At 37.6% G+C, this 20873-nt stretch overlaps 1 protein-coding gene across 2 annotated transcripts in view; it reads left to right on the top strand.

Annotated features, from left to right (window-relative positions):
• Nucleotides 1-20873, top strand: part of LOC122798011 (fer-1-like protein 6) — a 1810759-nt gene that overhangs the window by 1575420 nt on the left and 214466 nt on the right. The window lies entirely within an intron of this gene.

Raw genomic sequence — 20873 nt, 5'->3', positions numbered from 1 at the left:
ATAATAATAATGATAACTTGTGAAGCTTCAGGGGCACAGCAGGTAGCACACTCACCTTCAGTACAGAAGGCTGTGGGTTCTATTCACAAACCCAGTAGATAGATTGTAGATACTGTAGTGCAGTGTAAGGAGGGTGCTGCACTTTTGACTGTGTTGTCCTACAGATCAGATGTTAAATTGAGTTCCCATCTGCTTGAGCTGTAGGCAGCTCAGGTGGATATAAAAGATCCCATCGCACCTATCAAAAAGATATGGGTGCTAGCACAACATAAAACAATATTTACTTATTTACAAAATGTACATATTTACAGGAAATATATACATACATTTCTGTTTCTTACTATTTATCATTTTTCTTATAACATCCTGATTATTATTCTTCCATAACTGACCCCAACTCCTTCTTCTACAACCATAAACTGATTTTATGTAATATATCAGCTGAAATTCTTTTCCCATTAAACTAAATTTCTTCTTATTCATATAATATCCATAAATTCTCAAAATAGTTTTCTTCATACAACTTATTTACAGAGTTTTTCCACTCTTTTACTTTTCAAATACACATGTTGTACTGACTCTTCCTTTCCACAAAATAAACATATTTTGCAGCTTTCTTTTTATATGGCATATTCCCCTTTACTGGTAACTTATTTATTACCAGTCTCCATAGGAAATCCTGGCACTCTACTATCTTGGTACTATACTTTTCCTTACTTTAATGGATTTAATCACCTCTTCTGGTATTTTTGTCATGGATTTACTTACTATTGTTGTTTTATCACATTGTCATACTGTGTCATTCTATCTTTCTCTATATCCTCAATTTTTATTATCCACGTTAGTATTTTTCTTGAAATTTTTAATTTGTTCTTTCAATATTATTTTTCTCTTTTTCTTGTTCTCATCATCTCCCAGAATTTTTTGCACTTGTGTTTAATATTCTCACAATTAAATTTTCATTGTCTTCCCTTATCCAGTTTAATACAAGTTTTATGAAGCAGCATAAAAAACTGAATTAATAAACCCCAATCTTGCTTCATCTTCACTTATATACAACACTTCTTTTCACTGGGTTTAAATTTTTAATCCAATATGAAATAAAACAATGTTTGCACAATTTCCTTTTTATATTTTACTGGGATCATATACACATTTGATATATATATATATATATATATATATATATATATATATATATATATATGCTAATTTTGATATTAATACTGAATTTACAAGTTCATCCTTTTTCCAGAATGCTGACATATACACTCTCCAGAGAAGACACATTTCTTTGCTATCACATCCATTACCAATGCAAACAATATTCTACTCAAGGGACATTCTTATCTTATGGCATACTTCATGCATATTTCTTTACTCAGCCATACATTCACTAACTCTATCACTTTATTTTGATATGCTGACATACAAAATATCAAAATTCTGTTACCCATTCCATATGTCTCCATAGCATCTCACAAAGCATAAAGTCCTATGGTATCAAATGCATTACTAATATCACCAGGCATAAGTTTCACATCCTCATTTTACTTATAGCATAATTCACAATTGTTCTCACAATAAATCACAATTCTTGACATCCCTTCCCTTTTAAACCATATATACTTTCTTCAATAATATATATCATTCTTCCATTCTCCTCTGTATTATTCCCATACATTTTTGTAATTCATGTTATTTAGTGTGATGGATTTCCATTTGTTATTTCATTCTTCTCATCTTTCCTCCTTACACATCTTAAAATCCCACTAGTCCACTACATAACTCTTCAAAAACAAAATCATCCTTCAACCATCCATTCAGTATTTTTCCATATATCCTATTTACAGTACATAAATTTCTTGTACATTCCATACCCTAAACTATCTGGATTTGATACTAAATCAACATTTATTTTCTTAAGTATTCTATCCAATTTACTAATTGTATTTTTTTCAAATTCTTCCTTAACTCATTTTGGAAATGTCTTTACTTTTCTTTCTCTTTTATTTTCTGTCCATTAACACTTATAGATATTTTCCACATTCTGTTCTACAATACTCATAATTTGCTCATATGTTCTTTTTACCTCTCCTTCAACATTTTTCATTTGTCTCATACTAATAGCCTCCTTTACTGTTTTACCCAAATATGCAGCTACCTCCTCCCTTTTAGATATTTCTGACCAAACAGCAATGCCTTGTATTTTTTCTTGATTTGTTTCATATATTTATTTTTCCATATCCTAATTCTCTCTTGTATTATTATCTAAATGTTCTAAAACATTTCTATACATTTTCTCATAATTCACTTTTTCTTCCTTTTTTACATTGTCCCAACACCAAAAACACTTTGTATACTTATTTTTAAATTCAGTCTCCATTCAGATTAGTTTTTATAAAGTCATTCATGGCATATGACCCTTCCATAACTATAATACTTCCCACTCTCCAATTTCCGCCATAATGTCTCATTTATTCTTTGTATTTCTTTTCCTATTTTAATATACTCTCTTTCTTCCATCAACTCCACCCATATTGCTAAATGGTCTGAAAAACACATCATATCTGTATCACCATCTGCTACTCTAAGCCATCTGGTAATACAAAATAATCAATTTCAGATCCAAATGGCCATCTTCTAAAAGTCCACTGACTTTTGGTCAACACAGCTAGCTTACTACATTTTGTCACTTCCTGTATTTTTTTTTACATATTGCCCTGTCATTTTATGTCTTCCCCTTAAATTATAGTTAAAGTTTCCACAATTATTATTTCTTTTGTTAACCACAAAATAGTCTAATATTTGATGAAACAGTTGTCTTTGTCCTTGCTAATTGTGTATACATACAATGATATAATTCTTTACATGTTTTCTCCACCTCACATCCTAGAAGTTTAACTTTCCCCATCCTTACCAATGTTGCATCCAGTATTTTCACTGCTTTATATATAACACAACCACTTCAGAACAACTTTTACTTCCTAAATTCCACATTATATTTCCTCCCTGCATTTTTTCTGTTTGTAGTCTTTCTTCACTTGTCAGGAATCTTACATCCTCTAACATAATAACATCCACATCACATTTAGCACACCATTCCAGTATTCCTATCCTTCTTACAGTGTGTTCACATTTACTGAAAATTGTGTTTTTTCCTTCTTTTGACATTTGGGGGGAAATATTTTTAAATTTTCCTTTTATTATTTTCACTCTTTCCACTATTGAATATATTTCCTGGGTTCTGTGATCCTCAGAATCAGATTTTCTACTGGCTAGAACTTCAAAAAATTATTCACGTTGATCCTTCTTCCTGACTTCACTTCCTGCATGCAAACTCTCTCATCCTTTTCCCCCACATTTTTTCTTCTACAGTTTCTTCTTTACCTAGTTCACCCTCTCTCTCTCTCAGCCTCTTGTTTCTCTTCCTCATGAATATTTTATTCCCTTTCCCTCCTTTTTCATTATTTACTGATTGCTCTTGACAATTCATCAAAAAGTATTCCCTTTTTACAAAACCTGCATTCGGGCATGCATCTTCTTGCTGTAAGTCCATTTTCCTCACACTGGTTACATTGTGTCTTTTCCCAATCATTAATTAAATGAGAGAAGAACCCACAAAAAAAAAACATGATTTAGGCTGGCCAGCATATCTTTATTTCTATGACTAACCACAAAAATAACACTTCACAAGTGTTTCACCATGTTTTTTTTCACATTTCAAAACAGCTTCCAGCCTCAACCCTCCATTCCATAAGCTTCTCTTCTTTCTAACTTTCACAATATTATCAACAGTTTCACATAAACTATGCATGCATTTTAACATCTTCTTCTTCCAGTTCATCAGTTATAGACTGCAAAGTAATATTTTTTTAACATTTACGTTACTACCAGAAAACTAATAATTGTTCTATGGATAAGTATCCTTACTTTTATTAAACAGTTTGAGAAATTTTATCCTAAGTTCCTCAGTTTCAGTTGTTAATGCACAAAATGTCTCTGTTCCTATATGTATGAAATACAAATTTTCTTGGGCTTTACATCACAGAGAAATTACCAAATTGTCCCATAAATGACATATGTGTCAAACAGTGCCATTTTCTGCTCTTATTCTCACAATTGGCATTTTCTTATTTAACAAAACAAATTCTACTTACAGTTTGTTGCTGCTCTCCTTTTTATCTTGCTGTCACTGCTGCATATGTTTTAAATACTGCATGCTCGCCTGCAACAAAACTTGGCTCCTTCTCAGTTTGTTGACGCTTTCTTTTTATTTTCTGTCACTGATGCATTCTCTATGCCACATCACCTAGTTCCTCTTCACATTATCATCTGCAGCACTTAAGAAAAAGTATCTGTCATTTCACTCCAGGAAACAGAAGTGTTACTTGAATCATCCTGCAGAATTTTTTTCAAAATAACATGATCTGCAATTCCTCCTGATACCAGTTCTTTTATTTACATCACTCCAATGTAATCACTTACTTCATTTTCCATTGAGAATTTGTATCATCCACCATACAGGAATCTTTATCTCCATTCTTATACTCCATATCAAACAAATGTTTCTTCAAATTCTCCTTTTCCACCACAAAGTGTTCCTCATTCATGCTGCTGCTTTTCTTAGGCCTCTTTCTTGCTGCTGGAGGAGCCCTCTAGTACCATCTAGCACCTTCAAAGAGTATGTGAAGTTGCCCTGGCCAAATTTCCTGTAGCAGTATGAAAAAATACCACCTTGGGTCTCCCCTGAATATTGGTCACTAGGCTAATGGGACTAAACCAGTCTACAAAATGATTAAAAAATATCGGCCTGAAAACTTACTGTAAACTTAATCCATGCACAAGTGATGACATGGCAGGTACTGGTTGAAATGCAGCCTCCCCATCCTCCTCATAAGCCCCACAAACATGATCTTCACTGGCACACTAAGCGTGTACAAAGTACTTTTTAAGAACGTGCAGAAAATGGAGATGCTAGCTTTGCAGACATCATTTCTTTTGACCAAAATTATGGTATAGTCCACCAAAAATTGCATTAAGACCCTTCATTGACCCTTCACAGCAATGGCCACCCACAGCATGAGAGTACTTGGAGTCCCTCCCCGATATTTCACCCATTCCAACAACATGTGTCATAACTCATGGCATTCTATCCAGTTAATAAGCCAGCAGTAGTCTTATAAACAAGTCTGCAGTGGTACTTCTCTTTAATACCATTAGCATCCAGATAATTGAACATGTTTTCACTTTGTTTTTTTTGGGTATTCCTTAATTGTATATTTTGTTTTCCATTACTGCAGTTATATATCTCAGACCTGGGCCTACTACAAATGCTCACATGCTAATAGTTTGAAATATACTTCCTTGCTACCTCTTGCTTAAAAAAGAAAGTGTGCTAACTCCCACTAGTCTGATATCCTGTAATTACTTCACCCTGTCAATACCTGACCTATAAAATTGTATATGCCTACAACAGCCTTAACTCTAACCCTTAAACTCCCACCAGTTCCTAACCCATGTACTGTAGCACTTACCCTAAAAGTCCAACCCCTATCCTAAACTTAAATTCCCTGATTGGCTGTAACCCTAAAAATCCCTTCCCATTCTATAAACTTAAGACTCCTTTTCTGATCAATAATTTTAAAACAAACTTCCTACTCCCTAACACTAATACTTTCTTTCTATTCCCTAACCCTCCTACTATATAAACTTCAGACTCCTTTTCTGATCACTAATCTTAAAACTACCTTCATGCTCCCTAACCCTAAAACATTCCTTCCATTCCCTAAACGTAAAAATCCCTTTCTGCTCCATAAATATAAGCCTCTCCTCCCATGCAATAATGTAAATCCTCTTCCTGCTTGCAGCTTCAATCTGAACTCTAATCCCCCTCCCACACCCTCCCCAGCTGTTGCATCAAGCTCATATTTAGGTTCAAGCATAAGCAACAGTCAAAATGAACTACAAGATGTATCAGACCTGGCTTTGAGATAGTGGCCTTCAAGCATTTGGGACTCAAGTGGTTATAGTAAAACCCTCAAAGTTTCATGTATATATGTTCATTAATATTTAATGTTCTTATTAAATACACTCATAGAGCTTTTTGTTAGTGCAATTTTCTTCAAACTATGTGACAAACTGCTTATCAAAGTCTTAGTAATAATGTTCACATGTCATCTGGATCTAAGAGCAAGTAGCAAAGCAACATTTCACGAGTATTTTTTGGCACGTGGAAAAGCTAAATAAAATATCTAATTGAAAGCAGTAATTAAACGTAACATGGATTTAAATTCATTTTTATCATTTAATCAAAGCAAACACAGATGTGAGCATACTGCCTTTATATACTTAGAAACTTGTTAGAATAACAGGATTTGTATGAGCACACTTTATAAACTTTCTAGAAAATCAGGCTTTGCATTGGCAAACTTTTTCATACCTTATTATGTCTGAAAGTTAAATCTGTGTCATCATTGTTTAGTGACTGTAATTCTCAGTAATTTCCAGGAAAACTACAAACTTTACATGGGACAGAAAAAATATAAAGCAAAATAATCAGAGACTTTTTGCAAAATCATATATAGCTGAGAGCATAATAATCAAAGGTGTTTTCTCACATAGCATGAAAATCCTACAAACCCTTAACAACAAAATATACAACTTCATAAATCCTCTTGCTATAATGTAAACATCATTGCCTTGCATTTAAGAAAATCAAACTGCTTTTACTTGGCTCACAGCATTTTAAGCTTTTACACTTAGAAACCTTCTCTCTCCCAGCTGCTAGAATGCATTTGAAATCCTCACAACCTAATACATCAGGCACATTCAACTTCAATGCTAAATACTTCCAAGTTAGCCTTCAGTGCGCTATCTTGAGCTTTTCTCTTCTTGAATCTAAGATATGAGAATCTCCCTATGCAAACTTCAATAACCTTAATGATTTGACAATTATTTTTTTTCAACTTTTTCAGGAGTATTTTTTGCTTGTTTGGAAGCAGTTTATTTGCAAAGAAAGTTAGATAAATATCAATTGATGAATTTTTGGGGAGCTGTTTGATTAAGTCATTCAAGATGCTGATCAGATACATTTTATTATTTATACTATTCTATTAGTAATAGTAAGAGGTATGTCTTTTGAAATGATTTCTAATAGAATAAAAGGTTTCAGTAACCAAATACACGTCATCTGAGGAAGTTTTTACTTACAAAACAAAAGTGCTTATCATGTATTAAGGATTCTTTTATACATTTTAACTTTTGGATTTATTAAAGGAAATTTTGATTTTAGCAGTCACTTCATCCTGAGTTACTTGTTTTGGGTTGCCTGCTGCCTGCACCAGTTTTGTTTCTTGTTTACGTTTAGGCTTGTGTTTTTCACATGTTTAAGTTGGTGGCCAGCATGGCAGAGGGATCTTCTACCTGTAATTTACTATCTCATTCTCAGGATTTGTACCAAAATGCGGATGTTAATGAACTATTGCAGCAGGTTGGAAATTTAACCCTACTAATTCAGCAGTTAACATAGTGGGTTGACCTACTTGCATCTGCGACTAAAACTAGAAACACTACACATCCGCAAAATGGCAGTGTAACAACTTTAAACCAAATATCTCAAGTAAATTCACAAGTTATTGATTTACATTCTGTTTGTACACGACGAACGCTGCCTAATAATTATAACACTGAAGCACCAGTCTTAAATGAGTGGATACGAGCTAATATTTCTTTTGAACCTACACAAGTAAATAATACTCAAACTTTAAGCGATAAACTAAAGTTAAAAAAGTTAAAATTAGAAAATGAGTATTTTACCGATTGTATACATAACAGAATTGTACCAAAAGTACTCAGGATGTGGGGTTTCCCAAATAGGCTTTGAAAAATATTCAGTGTTACACAATGAACTACTTGCCATGTTTGATAAACATGGATTTGAATACATGGAATTGCTTATTTTTCACAACAATAAAACTATTGAAATATTAACCGCTGATATAAACCATCTGAATAATACTATTATGAACGATCTTAATTATCAAGTTATTCACTATGACTATGTATGCATTTTTAAGAGTATAGATGAGAAAGTTAACAGTATTAAGAGATGGAAAATAAAAAAAAACTTGAAAGGGACTGGTCTGAATATGCCAACAGTAAAGCATGTCCAACTCCACCTATGTCGCAACAATGGGGCCAGAAGACCTTCTATCCAACTGTGACAACTAGGAATTTATATGTTGATGAAAAAGAAGAACATGATGAAGATGATCATTTTTTAGAGGAAGCTGAAACTGTACCTCCAAGATGATCAAAGAGAATAGTGGAGAGGAATAAACCTTAGTACAATCAATGGAACAATACGGGGAGAACCAAGAACCAATCCTACAACATACGAGGATAGGGGAGGGGGCGATACATTTTAAGCCTCTAATTGGATTGGAAGGGAATGCTCCCTCTATTATAACCAATACTGTGGGTGATTTCAAAATTTATAATTTTTCATCCTTTTCTTTCATTACGGAACATGGTGATTTATTATCCAGGGGGATCTACCTTTGTACCAACAAAATGCATGAATGTAGGAAATACCTTATTGGATTTAAAGGTATATATTCTGAAATTGAATCTCCAGTATATGTTCCATGAATCTCATTCTATCACAGTGCCTCTCCGTATATCCAGTACATTTAATCCACTGACACATCCTTCTCTGAACACCTTTGAAATGATGTGTGAATTGGACATCAGACATTATTTTGAGATGTCCAAAAGAAATAAACAAAAAAGAACCAACAGATTTAACCTCTCTATTGATGAACAAGACAATCTGAATACAATCACAAAATGTAATTTGTGGTTTATGACTCCAGATAAAGGAGGAGGATTGGTTGCAATGGGCAAAGCTGATTATGATGAAAGGATGTACACATTAATATTTCAGGAAACATACAAGAGGATTTCGCTTAATGAAATGCATCAGACATACAGGTATATTAGGATGCATTTGGAAGACCTGTTGATTAACAACCAAATAGATTTGAATGACTCTAACTACTTGAATGTGGCCTTTCCTAAGACAGCGTGTATTTTGGTATTTTCAAGATACACAAATCCATTGAAAATCCACCCCTCTGTCCAATCTTTGATGGGCGAGGTTCCATCACACATTCCATTGCAAAATACATTGACACAAAACTGAAATGTTTTGTATTTAGAGAAGACCATATCTGTTGTGATTCATGTGAATTTTTGGCTATGATCAACAAGATCATGTATCAGGAAAAATATATTTCTTAATGATCTATATAAATTATCTATACACCGCTATCCCTCATGATGTTGGACTTGAATGGTTTGTTGACTTTTTGGGTACATGTTCCTTAACCCAAGATAAGCAAAATGTTTATGAAATGTTGTTGGACATAGTGGTGAAAAATAACTTTATCTGGTTTAATGGCCAATTGTACTTGCAAAAATGCGATGTGGCTATGGAGGTGGCTTGTGGAGGCCTCTATGCAAACATCGTAATGCTACAATGGGAGAAGAACATTCTCTTTAAATCAGAATTCTTTAGAAGCTTCACCTTTTATACTCGATTATTGGATGATATTTTCATCCTTTGGAATGACACCAGAGAAAACATTCCACTATTTGTGGAATTTCTAAATAGGAGTACTTCCTTTTTGAAATTCACTAGTGAGATTAGTTTGGAGAAAATAAGCTACCTGGATATTATTTTGACTAATGACATTATGGGGAGAAGATTTATTTAAAAAATTCACAGGAAAGCTACATATTCAAACAAATTTTTACACTTCTCCTGTTGCCATCCACTCAGGCAAAAAAATCCGTAGTAAAAGGTCAATTTGTACGTGCAGCTCAAATGATTTCCAGAAGGGAAGATTTCATTGAGGAGTGTCACAATTTAGCTTCCATGTTTGAAAGAAAAGGTTATCCCCTGGAATTCATCAGTGACATCATGGATGAAGTGGTTAAAAAGAGAGATGGACATCACTTTTCACCAATACTGGGAGACATTTGTGACGTACCTTTGGAAATTAACAACTCAACAGAAGAAAATGCTGAAATCGATAGTGAACCCAGGATATAACTAGTCAAACTGAGGAGGACAGCTTCCATTCCACCTTCCTTACCACATATAACATTTATGTGGGAAAGTTAAAATGAATTTTAGAGAAGACTTGGGATGTCATAAAGGATGATTATGGATTGGTGACCACTTGGGAAAATCATCCCAAATTTGTATATAGAAAAAATGTAAACTTTAAAACCATCTTGGAAAAATCAAACATACCCCCAAAATCAATATTTGGAATGAGAACTTGTGGTGTGTGTAATTATTGCAAGTCTATGTTGGTCACAAAAGAAGTAGTTATACATAACATTACAATATATTTAAATGGCAATTTCAATTGTAACACTGAAGGGGTCATTTATACAGCTATGTGTAGCCATTGCCCAAGTTACTATATTGGAAAAACGTAAAGAAAAATAAAAGAAAGGGTGTATGAACACCTTTATGATATGAAGAAAATAAAGGACACTAACGTCCTATTCAAACACATATCAAAATTCCCCTCCCATTCATTCAAGTTTGTAATACTTGAAAAAGTTCAGTGTGATTTGCGAGGAGGATCTTGGTCTTTGATTCTTGAGAAGCGAGAGTTATATTGGCAACTTTTTTGCATACAAACTATAACCCTGAATTAAATGGCATGCTATCTTTAGCAAGTATTTTAAAATTAAAATAAATAGCCAGGTAAAAGTAGTTGCTTAAAAACAATGTGGGGAAATCCCTTTATGTTTGCATTGTGTCATCACATTATTATTCATGAGTTTTGGAAGTGGACTGTTTCTATTAGTAATAGTAAGAGGTGTGTCCTTTGGAATGATTTCTAATAGGATAAAAGGTTTCAGTAACCAAATACACGTCATCTGAGGAAGTTTTTACTTACAAAACAAAATTGCTTGTGTATTAAGGATTCTTTTATACAGTTTAACTTTTGGATTTATTAAAGGAAATTTTGATTTTAACAGTCACTTCATCTTGAGTTACTCATTTTGGGTTGCCTACTCCCTGTGCCAGTTTTGTTTCTTGAATTCCAAGAGGTATTGGAATACAGCCATGGAAGGGAATCTACACAGAAAGAATGTTAGGGGCTGCTGTTGCATAATTCATGTGCATGTGCAACAGGCTGAAGTCTATGCTGCTGCTGCTGCTAATAGACCAAGGCCAAGAAGGAGACGAGTTTTCAGATCCCGTTTAACTTATCACAATCTATATGACATGGAAATTGTAGAGGGATACAGGGTGGATAGAAACACACTACAGGAACCTGCAACCTCTGTTGTCCTCAACTCTGACCAAGGGCAAACCAAGGGGAACCCATCCCAGTGGAAACAAAGGTATGTGTAGAACTTAGAATTTTAGCTGCAGGTAACTTTCTGAGACCAACAGGGGACATACTGGAGATGTCACAGGCATCAGCATGCAGGATCCTCCATCAATTCCTGAATGCTAAGCTCCAACAAACTAGTGACCGCATACATTTTTCCCCATACTCCTGAGGACAGTGCCAGAAATATGCAGGAGTTCTACCCTTTAGCACACTGCCCTGAAGTACTGGGTGCCACAGATTGCACATATGCAAAAATTAAGCACCACCCAAGGAACAGGGAAGGCCCTGCATAAATAGAAAAGGCTTCCACTCTATTAATTGCCACGTTATGTGTAATGCCAAGGGAATCATCTTGAATGTGTGTGCTGGCAACCCAGGCAGTTACCAAGACTCACATATCAGGCAAAACACACCTCCCACCTGTATCAGATGTTCACTAGGGAGGATAGCCCACAGGGACATTTACTGAGGGATGCAGGTTGTGCACTGGAACCTAAGCTGATGACACCCATCAGAAATGCACACACACCTGCTTGAAGAATGCCATAATGCAGCACACACTCAAACCAGAAATATAATAGAGCATGTGTTTGAGCTGCTGAAGTCATGGTTCTAGTGCCTAGATACATCTGGGGGAGTCCTGGAGTACAATCCATGTACATGTATTGAAATATTCACTATATGTGCCATGCTACACAACATCATCTTGTGAAAATAGCTTCAGCAGTATCAATAAGGGGAAGGAGCGCACATCCCACCACCAATGGCAAGGTCACCACAGCCGCACGCAGGTGAGGCATTAGAGGGGGAACTAGCAGCTAATGTGAGTGTAGGCAAACATAAGCATGTACAGTATGCCCTCGCATTGGCTAAGACACAACTCATAGCACATTCACTCTCCACCTAAGGAGGTAAAACCTTCCTCCTATGCACATACATTTATAACATTGATGCCAGGCACCACTCTCAAACTTTACCTACCCATGTAATAGCTGGGTACTCCTAGCATCATCAGACAGAGTCAGCCCTGAACTAAAACTGTTGAAACTGCTGGATTTACAAGGTAAGTGTTGAACTCGGAGTGTATTGTGTAATAATATGAATGGCTTGCATATCCTTGCATGTTTTTACGTGGTACTGTAAGCAAGTAAAAGGTGGGTGATTTGTACAGAAATTACCTTAACATGTGACAGCAGAGATTTGTTTGACTTATATGTATCCATTATTAGGTAGTAGGCCTCAGGCATCAAAGATTCAAACAGTCGTACCTCTCAAAAATACTGATGGTCACTGCATGCCTTGAGTTTAGCACCATACATTTGTACTGGAAAATCATTAAAGAGAGAAGTTAGAAAGTAATGAGACACTCTTCAGTTTCAGACTTCACAACCCTCACAAGACCATTGACAATTCTAATAAAAAAGTTTGATGCCCTCAACTGTTTAACTTTCTAAGACAAATATAAGTCAAAGGTACAATTACCGATTCAACACCACAAATGCAGATATACTAATCACTAAGTCAGCTATGCGCACTGAGTATCAGACACAAAGTTTATGTATCCCTGAATACAAAAGATAGAAAACAGAGATATGGCACAGTTATTATCTCTTGCACTTGATTGTCTCACCCTCCACATGTCCAATATCTGAGGGCTCACTGGAATGTGTAGGAGTAGGCCTACAGGCTGTGTCTAATGGAATTATAGGGGATGGCTGTTTGTCAACTTCAGTGACAGATTCAACCTCTGCACCCCCTGACTGTGCCTCTGTTTGGTCACCATCATCATCAGAGTTTCCTAGCACTCTTCCATCAGGCGGTAGAAGTCCTACACCTCCACTGTCATGATCACCTGTGATAATAAACAACAAACACAGGAAAAAAATTACTACCTACACTACTATAGTCCAATATATACTAACAAACTAACAGTGGTGCCACTATTACAGTCAACACAGCAATACACATAACATTGTGAACACCATCACACACTAAATATTTCTTTAAACTGCTCATCAGTACTGACATTAAAAATATTTGGCTTGCCATGTGCAGATAATAGTATGCTCCCTATGCTGGATGGTCCTGGAAGACGTTAAGCAAAAGGTAAGCACACCATTATCACAATTAATTTGCCCTTTATATGTCAACTAACTATACTTTCAGCAAGATATTGGATGACAAGTCCAACCTAAGCCCCATGTGTAATCAATCAGAATGTGTTGTTAACTGCAGCAATATGTATTGATATAAATATTTTACTATACAAGACTATTTAACAATTGAGATACAAAGACGTATCTGGAAGCTCCTCCCAGGACATACTTGCTGTCTGTGAAACAGTAGTACCAATGTCAAGGACATGCTATTCTGCACTTTCCTGGGAGCTGTCTGTATCCCTGATAGTGGACAGGAACTCTTCATTTCCTGTTAGTGGTGGCTTTGTAGCCCTCCCAGGACCCATCTGAACATAGGTCACTGTAGCTGCTCTCCTCCATGCAGGTGAGATCATGCCAGTGGCCCTATGGTGCACCTGATCATATGTCCTGCTGTTTCCACAGCACAAGAGAAGTGGCATTGTAGCTTTAAAAGTTAAAGATATATTTTTGGGTTGTATACAGTTGTAGCAAACTGAACATGCATATCCTAACTGTAAAAGCAAGTATGCATGCATTACTCTGCAGTACAAACCAACTTTAGGAGTCAAAATATTAGACTGTAGTCAGAGGTTGTGAGTTCAAATACAACAAATCACAACAATATAATACTCAATTTCTTTAATAATATTGACATTAAATAAACTCTATACAAGTGGCACAAATGCCCTGCTGTTAGCTGTAATCCAAATAATTATAACACACATATGGGCAATATATGCACATTTCAAGGATTACTGTCAGCAATCTATAGTTGTAGCATGTATTTCTTACGATATATACTTAAATGTCATACTTCAGATAAAATAGTTGTATAATTGTGTTAATGCATTGTATCCCACATACAATGGTATTAATTTTATCTCCTTTTATTGTCTCACCCCAACCCTTAGCTCTCTTTTTTATTTTCTATTATGTGTCATCAAAATGTCTCTATATCATCCATCTGTACCACATCACTAAGTGGTACACAGCACAGTAAGGTAGGCCAGCCCCAGTGGATCACCCTGCCCCCTCTCCATCGGCTAGAGCACCAATGCCTAGCACATCTGGGACTCAACCTGGCAGGATTTCCTCTGCTGCTCCTGCACTACCTGTGCCCTCAGATAGTACTGCCCTGGCAGCTGGTGCAGTGGTACCCTCTGGGACAGTGGCAGAGGTGGGGATTTCATCACCTGCCAGTCGGTGCCAGGGTTGGTGCATAGGGTCATGCACTGCACCATTGGTGTACGCTTACACTGGATTGAGAGGCTGCTCTCCCTTATGGCCCAAAGGAGTAGAAGATATCAAGCACTCCAGCCACCAGCGAGTAGGGGGACAGTGATGACAATCCAGTGGGTGAGGACTCAATTCTCACTGTCTCCAAGTTTGGTGGGTATGAGCCTGACTTGTTCCTTCCTTCACCTCAGTCATGGTGTCTCCCAACCTTTCATTTCCCTCATCGTCCCTGTCTCTTGTCTTGTTTGTTTGCATTTGCTTCCTCACTGAATCAACTTACTTGACCCAGACATACATGCATCCTTTACCCAGCATTTCTCTTTTACTGAATTTAAAAAAAATGCGCACCTGTCGCACAAAAAAATATCCTCCAATGCATAGCTCTCCATTTGACACATGTGTCTTCTTGAAACACTTGATTCAGTCCAATTGGCTAAACAACATAATTACTTTGTTGTCACCCCTCTTTCTGGAGGTGACCATCCAAATTCAGTTAATATTCTACATATAGTATTAGTTTTTACTGTTGAAGAAAGGGATAGCTATGGTTCTTTCCTACCTCCCTCCTGCACATTCCTGTATTGCTTATCCTTTGTTCTTCACCCCCATGCTTGTTCCCCATTTCACCACTTTCCTATCTACCCCATTTTAACACCTATAATCTGGTCAAAAAATAGAATCACAGATAACACACATAAAAAACAGAAATAGCAATGGATTCCTTCACTTTTTTGCCTCTATGTTTGTGCAGAGTTTGGTATCATGTACCAGTGCCAAGTGACGATGCAGTTACCTCCATGCAATGCCACTTAAACCCATTGCGCTTTGTCAACACACATACAATCACATATGATGAATGTACTAAATGTTATTGTCACTGTAAAAGTATTACACCTGAATTCGAGCCCAGTATCATCTGGGCTCAAAAAGAAATGTGTCAATGCATTTACAACTGCTGCCACTGAGGCAGCTTAGCAACAGGTATGTTTAATGCAGTCAGTACTAACTCTCAGACTTTTAGCAATGCAGCTGTCATTTGTGCACTGCTAAACTACACACAAACAGGAAAAGTAATGGAAATGTGTATCTCTCATGCTAGCAGCTGCACTATGCAAAGTAAAGACTAACATGTATTAGTGCTGTTTACTCTCCATTTACTCTTTATGCCATGAAATTACATGTGGAAGCATAACAAACTGGAGGTCCTATCTATCAATATGTCACATATGTACAGTACAGTACAGCCATGTGTTGTCTCCCCTCATGCACTGTAACCATGGTGTCTCAGTACTTTTTTCCACACATATATTAACTACACTACATAAATTAATATCAAATGCGTGATATGCAGTGCATGTCAATCTGGAAAAATGCATAACTAGAACTATCTTAACAGCTGAACATGCCTACACATCCATCAACTGACCCTGGGAACTATGACCCATAAGCTTAACCAGCCTTATCTGCCAGGGTTGGTGAATAGGGTCATGCACTGCACCATTAGTGCATGCCTGCACCAGTGGAGTAGGGGGACAATCATGACAGTCCAGTGGGTGAGGACTTTATCCACAGAGACATAGGTGACCTTCAACACACTTGACCCAAAATGTTGGTGTTGTTAATGGTAGATCTTGCTTTGTAAACCTAGTAGATGTCTTTGATAATGTCCCCAAGGCTGTGTATGAAGGATAACAGGACATACGCCTATGTTGATTTAGCCAAGGCCTTTGACACAATTCTCCCATTCAGGTATCATAGAGTAAAATCTCCCATCTGGGGATTAACCCCAACATTACTAAATGGATAGCCAACTGGCTCAGGAAGAGAATGCACACTGTCAAAGTTGGGGAATCCACCTCCACCATTAGACCACTTACCAGTGGAATACCACACAGATCTGTACTGGGTCCTCAACTGTTTGGAAACAATATCTCTGAAGGAGGCTAAGGTAGGTTGCCTGTGGCTTACCAGGTTTGCAGATGACTGCCAACTGGACACAATCATATAGAGTCCCCAAATGATGTTAACATATTACAGAAAGGGCTGACACAGACAAATGATTGGTGCCAAACTCACAGACTGAAATTTAAAGCAAAAAAAATGTCTCTTTGTCTCCTTTGACAAAGAAGTATCCCTGCTAATTATGATATACATAGCACCCCTTTGAGCTCACACCCAGTGGTGTGAGACTTCAGAAGACATGTTGATAGAATTCTAAACTTCAATTACTGTGTGTCCATAGTGGTAAGACATACATTATACATTGCACATCTCATAAATAAGGTTATCATATCCAAAACCAGGGAGGTCATTGCTCCACTGTACTCAACTCTTATCAAACAACTAATTGAGCACAATGCTCCATTCTGTATGTACCTCACCAGACACTTGCAGCAACTAGAAAAAAACACAGAAGTTTCTGACAAGGAGAATCCAGAGCCTCCAAAACATGACATACATGGAAAGATTGAAATACATGTCACTGTACTCAGTATCATACAGGCTGCTGAGAAGCACTATGTATTGTCTATAGAACAGGGTTAGACCCTCCCCTGCTGGAAATGCTGGACATCCACAAATCAAATTGGACAAGAATTACTTGCTCCAGGGATCTCAACCTAGCATGTGACATTAACAGAACATGTTGGAGAGACAGATATATCCCCCAGGAATTGCCACTTTCTGTAATAGGCTCCAACTGCATGTGAAGCAGTGCTCCTCAATGGCCCTATTCAAGTGCAACCTTGACAACTGGATGGGAGATTGTAAATTCACCCCAGGAGTGGCACTTATCTCTCTCATGGACAGGGGCAGTCGGTGCTGATGGCACAATCACTCTGCTAACAATGACCATCTAAATATGCTCAGTAATGGTGCTTGGGTTATACATGGCTAGGATTGTAAAGGACCTAGGGCCATTAGCCTAGTAACCTCCTATGAACCTCTGCAGGCCTCGCATAATCTTCAGTTCTTACATCCATTGCTGATGTCATCCACTATAAGTTGCCCTGCTGCCTTGTAAAAGCCAGACTTATGCCATGGTGTTTGTGTAAATTACTGAGCTCTGAAGTCTGTGTACTTAGATAGGTAGGGGTTTTGTTCTCATTGCAGTCAAGGTGTGTGTGTGTGTGTGTGTGTGTGTGTGTGTGTGTGTGTGTGTGTGTGTGTGTGTGTGTGTGTGTGTGTGTAGCCAGAAGAGCATAAGTGTGTATCATACAGTTAGCACTCCAACCCCATGGATTGATACTAATTTGACAGTTGCACATGATTACATATCCATTTCATGGAGGCCTCCCAATATCTTCTCTCCAACATGCACTACTGATATCATTCATTATAAGTTGCTCTGCAGCCTTGTAAAAGTCAGACTTGTGCTGTGGTGCTTGCATAAATTACTGAGCTCTGTAGTCTGTGTACTTAGATAGCTAGGGGTTCTGGTCTCACTGCAGTCACCTGGGATGTGTGTGTGTGTGTGTGTGTGTGTGTGTGTGTGTGTGTGTGTGTGTGTGTGTGTGTGTGTGTGTGTGTGTGTGTGTGTGTGTGTGTGTGTGAGTGTGCTCTTGCTTAACATTAGAGAGAGTCTTTTACACTATTACTGTAGTCTGCTTACCAGACACTGCTGATGTCATCAGCTATAAAGTGCTGTCTGTGACCCTTAAAGTCAAACTTAGCTGTGGCACATGCTTTAAATACAGAGTTCTGTAGTCTGTGTGCTTAGATATGTATGGGTTCTATTCTTACTGCAGTTAATTGGGGTGTTTGTGTTTGTGCACTTGCTTGACCTTACAGAGAGCCTTTTAAACCAGCATGTGGGACATTGCTATTTCCATATTCTCCTCACCAGATGCTGCTAATGCCATCAGCTATATATGATTTGTGGATGTGCACTATTCCCTCCAGAGCATGGTCAGAGATTGGCCTAGTGGCTAGGTAGAAATTACCTCATCCTATATGATGCAGATTACAGTGACATGGCATTCAGTATAGCCACATACATCATGCCATGGTTTGTAGGCCCTGTGTTTTCTTGGTGAGAAACCCCTGTGATCTCTCCATCTTCTGCATGTGCCTGGTGAGGTACATGCAAATATGAGCATCATACTCTATATTAGTGCTCTGATGAAGTTCAAGTACAAAGCTGTAATATAATTTTCAGATGTGAATACAATGGCATGATTTATGGTGTGCACAACATAGACTTTCAATACCGGTGTGGACACTTGGTGGTCGAAGTTCAGATTGCTATGTATGTGTGCTCCAGTGCTTGCATCACTGGGTTTCAGCAATGCGAGACCGCTGTCAATGCTGTAATTAGCATGGAATTCCACTTTGCAGAAGGACAAAGCAAAGGCACATTTTTGCATTTATATGTGGACTGTGTGGCTTTGTCACCAATCACTTGTCTGTGTTAGCCCTTGCTGTAGTATGTTATCATCATAGGTGGACTCAGTGATTACACCCAGGATGTAAGAAACAACAAATGCAGTAAGCCAAAGGCTGTATACCTTAGCCTGAGCTATCGAGAAGTGGATTCCAAACAGTAAAGCCCCAAGCATAGATCCCTGGGGTACACCAGTGGTGACAGCTCTACTGGTACAGGTTGATTCATCAACTTTCACAGTATGTGTTCTGTCAGTGAGCTAAGTGGTTACCCATCTAGTGACTTATGGTTTAATCCCCAGCTGGATAGTTTCTCAATGATACCCTCATGGGGGATTGTGTTCAAACCCTAGATCACATCAGGATAGCCAGTATGCACTGTCTTGCCTTCATCCAGGCATATCACACAGAATCAATGGGCTGTGACAACATCACAGATCTCCTATCATGTGACTCATCACATACACTGTCCTGACACAGTTGAATACACACTTGAACACACCTTACACACAGACTATGTTCCTGTAGAAGGGTGTACATCAATGTGTAGCCATCTGAGTTGAGGAGAATAGCACCCAATGCATGTATGTGTAGACTCATCCTGACTCTCCTATTCTGTGAGGTAGACCAATATGTCATTATGGACCTTTTTCAAAATGGACACTAGTAATATCCCAGCTGTGTGCAACATACATGTATGAGTTGTTAATGCTACATCATGTCTGTTACATCTGTTAGATGTCCTCAAAGATGTCATTGAGGGATGAATGGCAACAAAATTATCAACCTTTTGAACTTGGCAAGCCTAAGGCATTTGACACAAATACACACTGAGGTATTCACTCAACACTGTCAGATGTGGCCATAAACACCTATATCACTGAGTGGGGAGACCACTGTATCACATACATGACATCTAAATATGTTGAAATGTGTGAAGTGACCTGTATCTCAGGTCCAGTGATCAGATCCATACATCAGGGCTGTCTGCAAGGCCCTTTTCTGCCCATTATTTAAGTGACAGACATCATAAATGACATACACATCCTGTGTCCAAACAGCTGTCTGAAGGACTACAGACTGTGGGCAATCATTGACTCTAGCTGTGATATTAGTATAATACAGACAGTATCAACACACACCAAAGATTGCTGCCACAACCATGACAACACCTACAATGACACAAATACATGGGGGATTTGTTAAATCAGGAAAACAAACACACAACCCAGGTATGATGTAGACTTTGCATTCTATAATCAGACCAATAGGTGTGTGATGTGTGTCCTGGGATAGATGGCAAGTGGAACATCCACCAGCATGTGGTCATAGTACTGGCTACTTCTTTGTAAGTAACACAACTACCAAGTATGTGAAGGACATCCACATCACAAGCCATAATACCTCCATAGTTCACAGCCTTCATCACACCAATAACTGAGTACAGTACACCCTTCCTCATGTACCTCTCTACACATCTTCCAGTGATTTGCAACTGAATTGTACCAACTTAACCACAGTAAGCTGTCACGCATCTTATCGGCCATAACTAGGTATTCTTTTTGTGGCATAAACATTACTGTCTGATTATGCAGAACCCCCATCAAGCTGTTACAACAGATGCATGTGTACTACCTGTTCTGTTGATGCAGACAGTACATACATAGCTGCCTGACAAATGTAATGCCACGGG

Source organism: Protopterus annectens, chromosome 3.part1, assembly GCF_019279795.1.
Source record: "Protopterus annectens isolate FY-2018-M chromosome 3.part1, PAN1.0, whole genome shotgun sequence".
NCBI classification, from domain to species: Eukaryota; Metazoa; Chordata; order Ceratodontiformes; family Protopteridae; genus Protopterus; species Protopterus annectens.
This window is presented reverse-complemented; position numbering and strand designations above follow the sequence as displayed.